Below are 14,156 nucleotides of genomic sequence, written 5' to 3' on the forward strand. Positions count from 1 at the left end.
CTCATTTCTTACCAGGGCTACACTGGTATCAGCATACACTGCACTTTGTGGCTTCTCACCCTTCAGATGATTCCTGGATCTAAAATACTTTTTTCATACTGCAGATGATGTGTTTCCCCAGACATACTGAGCCATGCTTCACACAAAGCATATTCTAGGGAAATACATGAGCCCAATTAAGCTTAATGCAGTCAAAGATACATTCAGAGCAATTCCAGGCACGTTACATTCTACAGTAGGTCATATTAAAGCAAAGGGGTACAGTCAATCTTTCTTGTTTAGCGCTATTTCCCCCACCCTATGGGAGATGTGGCGGTTACTGAGTATAGGTGGTGCGTTACCTGTGGCTCGCAGGAAGCCTGAACCCCCGCTGCTGGGAGCCTGGGGTGTACCTGGATCATCTGGTGACAACGCCTCCACCCGTGAGGGATCCTATCAATGTTGGATAAACCCGTCACAGGACACAATGTAATAAATACACACTGGGTATGGTATAACAGGTTTACTGAACAGGCATTAACAAAACACAGGCCTGACAGGGCCATACCCCCACAGAGTGCCCCCAACCAACGTGCCCACAACTCAGTGGGGGTTATCTCAAAGTACTTAGGTGCCCTGGGCACCTAACCACCTGGTGTCCACAGGTATCAACCCACACAATGTGTGTGTGACAGGGCTGTCCACAATTAGTGTTAAAATTGGTGCACTTGTAGATAGGGGATACCTGCAAGGTGCTCCAGCACCTGTATCACTGACTGAAGGAGAACCATCCGGTCCCACGTCGCTGCCATCAGCGAAGGCGTCTACCTCCATGTGGGGTGGTATCCAGCTGGCGGGTCCCACCTTGATGAGTCTCTAGCCTTACTCGGATGGTCTGGTCCCAGACCACATTCCACAACTGCTGTGCGACATTCTGCTGTGCCCCCTGACACGAAGGATGCGAAGAGGGCAGTGTTCCAGTCTAAGGGGCCTGTCCCTATAGCAGCCAAAAGCTATGAGGGAGCTGGGGCCTACAGTAGCTGGGGCCTAACAGGGTCTCTGGTCTACTGAAACCCTGCACCTACACCCTCACCTCTCTCTGTCCCAGCTCCGACTGGTGTGCTCCTCAGCACACCAAATGTAACCACTTGTAGAAGTTAAGGAATCCGGACGCGATTGGCTGCTGCGGCCCATGTGTCCAGCAGCCCCAGGGGCTGCTGGTGGTTGTTGTTCCCACATAGCCTATTCTACTAATGGCCACCGCTCGCGCTGTTGTAATGCGCGGACCTCCGGCGACCTGCTCCGATCACTGGTTCCCCCGCTATGTGGAGGTAAGCGGGGAACCGAGGGGGATGCCCAGAGGGAGGACCTGGCCACACTTACATTTTAAGTAATGCACCCTACTTAACCTACAGGCAAATATAGGCCTCCCTTAGCACAATTGCCAGATTATAACCTTCAGGAGTTCATACTTTAAAAAGCAGCTCAGCGCTTAAATAATTAATAGAAGCTGCAATTATATAACGTTGTCCCTTTCACATATTTATCGAATACTAAAAATTGTCTAATACTATTGTACCCATGCTTGGTTTTGACTACCAGTCTGCCCTCCCTGACATGCAAACCCTGTAACTGTGCAGGCAGTGTCAGGGCTAATCCTGGGCTTGCCCCACAGAAGCAGCTTCTTTGAGTGACAAGAGAGGAGGTGGCACAAGGCCTGTGTTCTTCCCAATCCTATGCTCAGATCTTCCCCCTCTGTACTTAGGGAGCTGCACTTCCTACATTTAGTCAGTTTGTCTCTACCCTTGAGAGAAACAGGTACTCACACAGGGGTGTATCTAGTATTGGCACCCACTGTCCACACCCATTGGGGAGTAGGGTGTTACCTTTTCCCTGGCTCTATTAGAGTAAGGAAGACTGCCCCTAGTGCCCTTAGGTGGGAGTGGATGTCCAGGGACCATCCAGAGGTTGTAGATGTGTGTGAAAAGTGCTGAGCAGATATCAGTTGTGTTATACTGTGCTGAAGCTGAAGGAATACAATGTTCCAGTTAATTATACTCCTGCCTAGTGTGCAATCTGTCTGGGTGGAGTGGAGTAAGTTCTTCTGCAGGAGATTGCCTTCACACTACTAGAGCTGAACCAACAGAGATATAGACCAACAATGTACCCCAGAAACCTGTCCAGAGGTCCCCACTACCACCGGCGGACAACTCAGCATCCTGTGAACCAGCAGGTAATCGGCATCATGCACCATGTAATGGCAGAATCTCCCAGAGAGTGGGGGAAACAGCGTTACAGTGTAGTTTGATATATGTGTAACCCCTCTTTATTTCCCTTTGTATATGAATATGTAACACCCCTTCCCTCTTACTCAGGGAGATTTAGCTGATATGGGTGTTATGGTGCTAAACTGTTAGGCTTACAAGAGGCCCAAGCCTCCGCGCTTGGAGAGCCTGGGGTGGCTGGTGCAGTGCCTCCACCCATGAGGATGGATAGCCCATCATGGGACCCGATACCTATATGGTATACATCCAATAACCACAATCCGCACAAAGTATATGCAACCTATTTACTATGTTCCCATAGTCTCAGCAATACAGTACATATACAATAACAATGTCAGGTAGATACCAACAGCCCAATTGTCCCCCCAAAGTACTGAGGGTACCATGGGCACCTAGAACCCGGTGTCCGGCAGAACAATCCCACCCAGGGATATATGTGAGGGCAGTGCTACCCTCCCCGTGTGGTGTTGGTGCACGTGGGTACCTTCTTGAGTACTCGGGTACACCAGGGTATGCTCAGACAATCCGTGATACCACGATGCAGGGCCTCCAACACAATCCCTGTCTCACCTTATGTCCGGAAGCACTGCACAGGCGTTCCACTAGGGTAGGGGAATTCTCCACTACGATTCTGTCTGCTCGACTGAATTGTGCACACACTAAGGGCAAGTCCCTTACTATTGGTCAGCCCTACAATACTCCACTACTGTGTAGGGGAACTAGCTGGAGCCTATGGGGAAACGGGTCTGGCCTAGTCCAGGGGCTTGACTAGCTCCCAGGACACTACCTGTCCATTCGCTGGCTCCGTCAGGACTGAGCACGCTGTCTCCAGTCTGCAGAGGAAATCCTCAATGACAGGACCTCCTCTTCCTGCAGCGCCAACCTGAAGATGGACACTGCCTTACACACAGTCCCTATGCATGTGGCTGCGCCAACCACAACATGGCCGACACAGCTCACTAAACCCTCCCACGCGACCGGACCACTGCTAGAAATGAGGCAAGGGAGGGTACCCAGCTACATATATACTAAGGTGGTGGCATGAGTCCACCTCCCCTGTACCTGAGAGAGAATATTCAGCCTGCTAACAACCAGGCTGGAGTCTGACAACGCTGCGGGACACGTAGCTTATAAAGAATAGTACTGTATAGGTAAGGAACTAAGGAATCACATGCAGTGGCCTTTAATGTCAGTAGACAACAGACAAAACATAAGGTATACCTGAGTGCTATATTTATGGGCTTCTTTCTCTTTTCATTTATATATTTACTGGCCCATTTAGCACCACTGACATACTATTTAGTACCTATATTTATTTTGTCGGTTCTTTGGTTGCCTTTATTGTGTAGTCCTGTGGATGCGGGGTCCGCTCTCTTAGTATAAGGTAATATACATACAGTATAATAACAAATCTCTCTGCACAAATGTCCCACAGAGTCACATATTTAGTCCAAGTGGCCCGTGTGCTAGCTAAAATGGCCATTGTAGGTGTCGGTACAGTGTTGGAGCTCCTATAGTGTAATATACTATAGTTGAAATGATTGCAGGTGTGTTCTAGGAGCGCTCTCCCAACTGCTTTCTGACTTTCTGACTCACAACTTTGAACCACAGCTTGTTCAGGTTCTCTCTCTTGCCGTCCTGCTGATCTTTTAGGGTCTGCGACAGGTCCTCTCCCGGGCTTCTCGGGACAGGTCCTCTCTGTTCTCTCTCTCACATGGGTCTCCTTCTCAGCTCACTCCTCCCTGCCTGTCTCTTTACACACTCCCATTGCCATGACGTCCCAGCTCCTTAGGGTCCTATGGGCTTTTTCCTTTCTTCTGCTCTCAGTCATTGGCCCGAGAGTATGTCGATCAATACACTTTACACTATGATATGCAGAGCACGTTAACTCCTTATATACACCGGGGGCGTGTATACATAAATGTATACTAAGTGGTGTTATATATGTATATAGGAATATTGTTGATATCACTGTTTATATTTTTTTGCACATTGCACTTCATTAAGTATTTATACACATTAAATTATTTATTTACCATTAGGTGAATGACTTGATATTATATAAGATGCCCACCCTGACCATATTTGTGTGTCTTCTAACAATTTTGGGTATTCACAAATATATCAATAACAACTACAGCTCAACCCCCTTATAACGCTGTGCTTAGGGTCCAAAGAATCACATCACGCTATAAGCGGATCGCGTTAGAAACAATGTACAATTGTATGCATTGTACAATAAAGTATTTAAGATACTGATAATCGTGTTGTAAAATATTCATAAATACGAAAATTGGGAGCCACGCTTGCATCGCGTTATAAGCGGATTCGCATTGTAACGGATTGCGTTATAACGGGGTTGGGCTGTAATTGTATTTAATTAGGTATTAGATTGATGCAGATCCTCACAAGCTATTTTTATCACCAAATAAATCTTAAATGCTATCAGATTGCACCAGGTACAGTGTAAGAAATTCATCATCCTTATCATTGATTAAGGAAAATGCCTAGTGAATAAAATACAAATACATTTGTCAAGATAGCAGTTTACTGTCAGGTTGGAGCTAGTTGTAGAGTTACAATAAAATAAAACTGCTACACCTGCTTAATTCCCCATCGCCATGTGAAATTAACGGTTATCAAAAGAATGAAGATCTTTAAAAAATAATATGGTAAGTACTTCTATCAGACCATTCTCAAAATGTCGGTGGTCACTACAGTAAGAGTTGGCTAAGAGGTAATCTGTGTTCTATTTAATGATTTAATTTCTATCAAATGCTACACTGCAAAAGGTCAGAGACTGTCAGCTATGAAAGCGCTGTGATGGCCCAATGCACTTATTAATCTAAGGAAAATATGTCTGAGTTATTAAATGCTGCCTGGACTTGATGCAATATAAGATATCTGCTGAGACAGAAAGCAACATAAGTGCCTTCGACTCCTGGTTTCCATCAAACCTAGAGTCTGAAAAATTACTGGAAAAAAATCAAATTGATGGGCAATTTCCTGTAGAACTTTGAACAGGAACCGATATTATTTTAATGTGTCGATTTTTCAACATTTACAAATCAAACATAATTAGACAAAGCAAGAAAATAGGGAAAACCATAGAAAAATAATAATGTCACCATGGTGCAGTTATTAAAATAGTATTATTACGCAAGAAAAATAACACAACCAATAGAAAAAAAGAAATACAAATTCTATAAATGGATTGAACGAATGTCTTAGTTGAAGATAAGTTACTGTAAGGTATATAGAAGTACCTCTCACTATACTTAATATTGTACACATACCACTTTCATCTTCTCCTGTTTGCCTTAGTAGGTACCGTTCTGCACCCCAGAAAGCTGTGATGATAGTGTCCCTCATTTTATGAACTCATTTTTCTCAATTAAAATAAAATATCAATATTGAGCACCGCGTTCATTCTTTCCAATGATATTGATTCAAACAACTCACTATTTAATTGATTAATTAAGGGGGCATTCTTGTTTAGTCAATCAATAAGAAACATTTCCGAGCACCTAATAAAATAATACTCAATAGCTGATGACGATATTTATCCCTCGTACTGTATGAAAATAATGCATTTCTTTTAAATTCAAAGCAATCAAGTCAAGTCAATCATTGTTACTGTGTATCCGAATTTCCTTTTTACCACAATCCAATAACATATGTTTGAGACCTGCATCTCTCCAAAGGCACAAGGGCACATCCCATCTGTACTGTATCAGTTCAGAATCTGGCATAAACCTTTGGTGTTGTACAGGGTCTATGTACTGTACAGTTCAGTAGAACTGCATTTCCATCAAACTGGAGGCCTCAATCAGTTTTCTCAGGCTAATAAGGGAATTTGAATTGACAAGACCTGGAAAATGTAAAGAACCCACAGCCATCAATGATTTGATTGATTTCCTTTCTCCCAATTGACAAGTTCTTCGATTGGTGGAGTATTTAGTGATTTTTCAAATGTTTTCCCACAATAAATATTTGGATTAAGATTGACAAGATTATTAATATAGTGTCTAACCTGTAAATACAGAAAAATGTGTATACATTGCAACTTCTGTCTTAACTCTTGGAAATAGAGAGTGGATCTATGCAATCTTTTTTTTTGTTTTTTACTCAAATAATATTCACTCTATCAAAATAAAAGGATATAGAAAATAAAATAGGTTGGGTTAGTGGGGAATGGGAGAGAGAGGGGTACAGAATTCATTCAGACATTATCTTGGAGTATACATTTATAGTTATACATTGTGGGCGGAAACAACTAAGGCAGACATATCATAAATACAGTTACACGTTCTGCCAATATATATTCGCTAGCTGGGTTGTATTGTTTGATATTTTAATTCAGGTGGGTTCACCGAATTTCTGCATAAATCTAGCCATGGCTGCCAAATCAGAGAGTATTTAAAATAGTTTTTGTTTACCATATTTGTGAGATTACTCATTTGGCAAGTGAACCAAACTGTCACTGACACCATGCACATGCACACCCTACCCTGATGGCGTCCCGGCTCCGACTGGAGTGGTCTGCAGCGCGCAAATTGTATCCATAGCTGAGGAGAGGATTCTCTCAGCCCTATTGGCTGTTGTGTCTCACATGATCCTGCAGCCCCAGTGTCTGCTGGGGGTTGTAGTTCTCCGTGGAGCCTTCCCTGCATTAGTCACCGCTTGCGCTACCTTCTGTGCATGCGTGCACTCCCTTCTAATGGTTGCCGTTATTTGGTCCTACTGCGCATGCATACCGCGTATGTGTGAAATGTGCATGGGCGCAACAACATCGCAGTGCCCCGCAGAGAGAGCCGCCGGAGCCTCTGGCAAGCCGATCGCCGCTCCCTACTCCCCTGCAGTGCCACCCGCACCTGTCCTTTCCTCCGCTGTCAGGTGCCAGGAGGTAAGGGAACATGGGGCACCCTGCTATAGTAAGAACCTATAAATTGATGCAATATATAATAATGACAGGTTTGATGTTGCTATACAACATGGATACAATTATATTTAATACTAGGAGTATGAGTCTTTGACCTAGAGTATAACTACTCAACTGTGTGATCAATCTAAATAAATCACACTGATGAGCGTATGTTAGAGACTGCCAGCAGCGACAAGAGGAGAGTGAGCTGAAGCAGCAAGGACACAAAGTGTATTGATAAGTGACACTATACTAAGATACTGGTATTGATGCACTCGTTGAGTCTCAGTGGCGCCAGAGTGCATAAACGGTAAATCCAATGTCTTCAACCTGGCCACTCCCCTCTCTCCCCCCCCCCCCCCAGTTTAAAACTGGAGACAGATTCAGTACCGATAATCCTAAGACTAGTAGGATCTCTGGAGTGTACAGTCGAAAAGTGTCATGGAACACTATGTGTAAGAACACCTATTATTATAGCTCGGCGATGTTCCAGAAATCTAATACATAAAGAACGTTGTTGTGCATCCAATATATTGAATATTGCAGGCACAAGATAAAGCGTACACAACATGTGTTGTTAGACAGTTTATAGAACTTTTGATGGGATGCACTGATCCATTGGAGGACAGAAAGGAATTACCAATGGTGAGATATTTACACATCAGACATCTTGACCTGCCACATCTCTGTCATGTCTGTGTGTGTCTGTGTGTGTGCGCCTGTGTTTCTCTGTGTGTGTGTGTCTCTGTGTGTGCTTCCCTGTGTGTGCGCACCTGTGTTTCTCTGTGTGTGTTTGTGTCTCTATGTGTGTGTATCTCTGTGTGTGTGTGCGTCTCTGTATCCCTGTGTGTGTGGGTGCGCGTTTGTGTGTTTGTATGTGCATCTCTGTGTGTGCGTCTCTGTGTCTTTGTGTCTCTATGTCTCAGTGTGTTGTGGCCTGTACCTGTGGTGCATGCACGTGGCGCGTACTGCGCAGTCACGCTCCACGGCACCTACTGCGCAGGTGTGCCCAGACGCGGCGCCTACTATGCATGCACGCCGTGACGTCGGGAACAGCTCTTGTGCATGCTTGCCGAGTGCCAGCAGTGACATCACTTCCGGGACTGCACTTCTGTCTCCAACAAGGAGACTTACTCCAAGGAAAAGTATTCATTTGGTAGACGCTAGCATAGAAGTTTCACTTCAAAAACAGTACTAGGAAAAAGAAAAAATGAAAGCTCAGTTGGAGGCCTCCAGCTGTTCCACTGGCATCTTTGCCAAGCTGAGTAATTCTCATTTACTGTAACTTCTGCTTGCTGTAAGTCCATCTTTTCTTCAGCATCTCCACTGTTCTCTGAGCATGGCCCAAAGCATTAATATTGGTCAGTATGTGCCCATATTTTGTTTTCTCAGCTTACAATATGTAGAAAATAATTTGGCACATGTGTCAAGTATACCATTTATGAGGATACCTATCACCCTTCTATAAATTGAATTCTCCCCAATCTTTTCTGCTGGCAATGAGCATGCCATGTTTAAACAACACCACACATTTTCTTCTTCCTGCTATTTCAGTTAACGCAGGAGTGATTAATAATGCAAATACAAACGTTAAAAGATTCCTTTATATATAACTTCTAGCTGGTCCTTACGATCCTGCAGGCTACATTGACCTTCTGTGAGTGGGGTAGAAAGCGTGAATGGCCCTGAATTGGTTAATGTCATATTATAATATTATGTATATGTAATGTATACTTTTTAAATAAATGTGTTCTTTATTGCCTCTTTATAGAGTTCTTTATAGCCGTTTATCCTACATACCTATTCGTATTGGTCATAGCGAGTGGTGGAGTTCGATATAGCGTGATGAGGTGGGAAGACGGTGGGTGTCTTGATAAGTTTGGGGTAGATCCCTTCCACTTACAACTGAGGGATTAGATCCCTTGCATCCCTCAGTTGTAAGTAATCCCTGAGTTAGTGACAAGTTAATAAAAACGACTGTCTGCTCCTTCTATAGTTAAATTTGCCAGGTACATACTGTAACTCAGGGCTGCACAACACGCGGCCCGCCTGGCCTCTCTGTGCGGCCCGCAATGAAATTTAAAAAAAAAAAAAAACTTTGAAAAAAAAAAATTTGAAAAAAAAACTTTGAAAAAAAAATGGCGCCGATTCCCTGCGGTCCCTCCCGCGCTTTTGCACACCAGCCAGTGCAGCACCTGGAGCTTCTGTCTATTTCATTACCTCACCAGTGGCCGCATAAGGTAGGGACCTGTGGGACCAGGGAGATGCGGGGGAGAGAGGGGGCAAAGAAGCTTGGGGGGGCGAGGGAGATTGAGAGATGGGAGATGCAGGGAGGGGGGGAGATGGGAGATGCAGGGGGGAGTGAGATGGGAGATGCAGAGGAGGGGAGAGATGGGAGATGCAGGGGGGGTGAGATGGGAGATGCAGGGGGGGGAGAGATGGGAGATGCAGGGGGGGGAGTGAGATGGGAGATGCAGAGGAGGGGAGAGATGGGAGATGCAGAGGGGGGAGAGATGGGAGATGCAGAGGAGGGGGAGAGATGGGAGATGCAGGGGGGGGGAGTGAGATGGGAGATGCAGGGGGGGTGAGATGGGAGATGCAGGGGGGGGAGAGATGGGAGATGCAGGGGGGGAGAGATGGGAGATGCAGAGGGGGGGAGAGATGGGAGATGCAGGGGAGGGGAGAGATGGGGAGAGATGGGAGATGCAGGGGGGGGGAGAGATGGGAGATGCAGGGGGGGAGAGATGCGAGATGCAGGGGGGGGGGAGATGCAGAGGGGGGGAGAGATGGGAGATGCAGAGGGGGGGAGAGATGGGAGATGCAGGGGGGGAGAGATGGGAGATGCAGGGGGGGGAGAGATGGGAGATGCAGGGGGGGGGAGAGATGGGAGATGCAGAGGGGGGGAGAGATGGGAGATGCAGGGGGGGAGTGAGATGGGAGATGCAGGGGGGGAGAGATGGGAGATGCAGGGGGGGGAGAGATGGGAGATGCAGGGGGGGAGAGATGGGAGATGCAGGGGGGGAGAGATGGGAGATGCAGAGGGGGGCGGAGAGATGGGAGATGCCGAGGGGGGGGGGGAGAGATGGGAGATGCAGGGGGGGGGGAGAGATGGGAGATGCAGGGGGGGCAGAGATGGGAGATGCAGGGGGGGGAGTGAGATGGGAGATGCAGGGGGGGGAGAGATGGGAGGAGATGCAGGGGGGGGAGAGATGGGAGATGCAAGGGGGGGGAGAGATGGGAGATGCAGGGGGGGGAGTGAGATGGGAGATGCAGGGGGGGGGAGAGATGGGAGATGCAGGGGGGGGAGAGATGGGAGATGCAGGGGGGGGGAGTGAGATGGGAGATGCAGGGGGGGGAGAGATGGGAGATGCAGGGGGGGGAGAGATGGGAGATGCAGGGGGGGGAGAGATGGGAGATGCAGGGGGGGAGAGATGGGAGATGCAGGGGGGGAGAGATGGGAGATGCAGAGGGGGGCGGAGAGATGGGAGATGCCGAGGGGGGGGGGAGAGATGGGAGATGCAGGGGGGGGGGAGAGATGGGAGATGCAGGGGGGGCAGAGATGGGAGATGCAGGGGGGGGAGTGAGATGGGAGATGCAGGGGGGGAGAGATGGGAGGAGATGCAGGGGGGGGAGAGATGGGAGATGCAAGGGGGGGGAGAGATGGGAGATGCAGGGGGGGGAGTGAGATGGGAGATGCAGGGGGGGGGAGAGATGGGAGATGCAGGGGGGGGAGAGATGGGAGATGCAGGGGGGGGAGAGATGGGAGATGCAGGGGGGGGAGAGATGGGAGATGCAGGGGGGGAGAGATGGGAGATGCAGGGGGGGGGAGTGAGATGGGAGATGCAGGGGGGGGAGAGATGGGAGATGCAGGGGGGGGAGAGATGGGAGATGCAGGGGGGGGAGAGATGGGAGATGCAGGGGGGGGAGAGATGGGAGATGCAGGGGGGGGAGAGATGGGAGATGCAGGGGGGGGAGAGATGGGAGATGCAGGGGGGGGAGAGATGGGAGATGCAGGGGGGGAGAGATGGGAGATGCAGGGGGGGAGAGATGGGAGATGCAGGGGGGGAGAGTGATGGGAGGTGCAGGATGATGATGAGGTGCTGGAGGAGAGATGATGATGATGATGATGATGATGATGATGATGATGATGATGATGATGATGATGATGATGATGATGATGATGATGATGATGATGATGATGATGATGATGATGATGATCCGTGCGGCCCAATTTTTTTTTCCTTGGAGCATTTCGGCCCTCCGCACTTTACGAGTTGTGCAGGCCTGCTGTAACTCAACATAATCCTGGCAACTTCAACATGGAAGCAGCCACATTCATTAAATCGTCAAAGGAAAAGCAAAATTGCAAGCTCATCCAAACATCAGAATTTTGCTCCGTCATCACCAATTCCCGCACTAGCTGTGTCTTTGTCACTCTCTCCTGCATGCATAATTTTTTTTTATTGAATACAGAGATTGGAGATTTGCCAGAAGAGAAGCAAAAACAAATTATTCAATATCGGTTCTCTGAATCTACAGACCTCAGAATAGATCAGCTTTAATATTCAACTACAAAATATCACAGGACATCATAAACATGTATAATACATACCAATGGGGGCTTCAGATGGTCCGGGAATGGGATAACAACCATTGAATTAACTGCTACTAAATGTCCTGTTTTTTCACAATATTACTTACAGTATGTAACCGACCCCCCCCCCCCCTCACCCCTCCCCCCCCCACCTCCCCCATGGGGATACCAAGTTGCTGGAAGAGGTTAATTGCACATAGCATATACTGGACCCCACGCTGGGGATGTTAATGTCACAGGGGAGTGTATTGGATAGGAGGAAGGTTCTGAAAGAGAGTTCATGGAGGACAAGAGGAGGGGAGCCTATCTGAGGGCTGGAAGGCTAGGCCTCATACCAACCTTTGACACAAGTCCAAAGAGAGGTACCTGTAGGCAGGGTACTCTCCACGTCAGTCCAGGGTCTGTGGTGGTGTCTGTGGGGTGATCACTCTGGAGGGTTCCACGGGCCGATGATGCCTGGAACAGAGTCTCTCTTCCCCTGGGATCTCTCTAGCAGCACAGACTCTGTGCTAGAGATTCCCTGCAGTCTGTGCAGAAAGCTTTTAGGCATGCTTGATGAGCCAGGTGGAGGCTGGTCAATTAACTCCTGATGAAATTAACCAGCTCCCTGCTGAACTCATTAGCAGGACTGCCGACAGGTAGTGGTGTTTATATCTGGGGGGAGGAGGGGTATTGGTGTTTGTATCTGGGGGGAGGAGGGGTATTGGTGTTTGTATCGGGGGGGAGGAGGGGTATTGGTGTTTGTATCTGGGGGAGGAGGGGTATTGGTGTTTGTATCGGGGGGGAGGAGGGGTATTGATGTTTGTATCGGGGGGGAGGAGGGGTATTGGTGTTTGTATCGGGGGGGAGGAGGGGTATTGGTGTTTGTATCGGGGGGAGGAGGGTATTGGTGTTTGTATCGGGGGGAGGAGGGGTATTGGTGTTTGTATCGGGGGGGTGTAGTGGCGTTTGTATTCTGGGGGGTAGTGGTGCTTGTATCTGTCTGGGGGGTGTAGTCAGGGCCACCAACAGAAATCATGGGGCCCGGGACAAATGAAAGGAGCAGGTCCCCACCCCCCACCCCCAACCCATAGCGCACCTACCACGAAAAAATATCTTTTAGCGCGCAACTTTTACGTAACTGTTTTCTTATTGTGATACAGAAAAACACATTACAATGCAACCTGTTTATTTTTATATTTTCAACAAAAGACATGTGACTGGGTGAGTGGGTGGATGAATGACGGTGGGTGGGTGGGTGAATGACAGTGGGTGGGTGGGTGAATGACAGTGGGTGGGTGGGTGAATGACAGTGGGTGGGTGGGTGAATGACAGTGGGTGGGTGGGTGAATGACGTTGAATGACAGTGGGTGGGTGGGGGAATGACAGTGGGTGGGTGGGTGAATGACAGTGGGTGGGTGAATGACAGTGGGTGGGTGGGTGAATGACAGTGGGTGGGTGGGTGGGTGGGTGAATGACGGTGGGTGGGTGAATGACATTGAATGACAGTGGGTGGGTGGGGGAATGACAGTGGGTGGGTGGGTGGGTGAATGACAGTGGGTGGGTGGATGGGTGAGTGGGTGAATGACAGTGGGTGGGTGGGTGAATGACAGTGGGTGGATGGGTGGGTGAATGACAGTGGGTGGGTGAACGACAGTGGGTGGGTGGGTGAATGACAGTGGGCTGGTGGGTGGGTGAATGACAGTGGGTGGGTGGATGAATGACGGTGGGTGGGTGGATAACAGTGGGTGGATGACAGTGGGTGGGTGAATGAATGACAGTGTGTTTGAATGACAGTTGGTGGGTGAATGACAGTGGGTGGTTGGGTGAATGACAGTGGGTGGGTGAATGACAGTGGGTGGGTGGGACAGTTGGGTGAATGACAGTGGGTGGTTGGGTGGGCGAATGACAGTGGGTGGGCGAATGACAGTGGGTGGGTGGATGGGTGGGCGAATGATGGTGGGTGGATTGGTGACAGTGACTGGGTGACAGTGACTGACTGTGTGACAGTGACTGTGACTGGGTGACAGTGACTGGGTGACAGTGACTGGGTGACAGTGACTGTGACTGGGTGACAGTGACTGTGGGTGACAGTGACTGTGGATGAGAGTGACTGTGGGTGACTGTGACTGGGTGACAGTGACTGTGACTGGGTGACAGTGACTGACTGTGACTGGGTGACAGTGACTGTGACTGGGGGTGACTGTGACTGGGTGACAGTGACTGTGGGTGACAGTGACTGTGGGTGACAGTGACTGGGTGACTTATCCCCCACCACCACCCCCATATATATTAAATATCCCACCACTAGCCCAATTCATATAAAATATCCCCCCACCTCCCCAATTCATATAAAATATACCCCCACCTCCCCAATTCATATAAAATATACCCC

Source organism: Ascaphus truei, chromosome 1 (assembly GCF_040206685.1).
Source record: "Ascaphus truei isolate aAscTru1 chromosome 1, aAscTru1.hap1, whole genome shotgun sequence".
Lineage (NCBI taxonomy): Eukaryota > Metazoa > Chordata > Amphibia > Anura > Ascaphidae > Ascaphus > Ascaphus truei.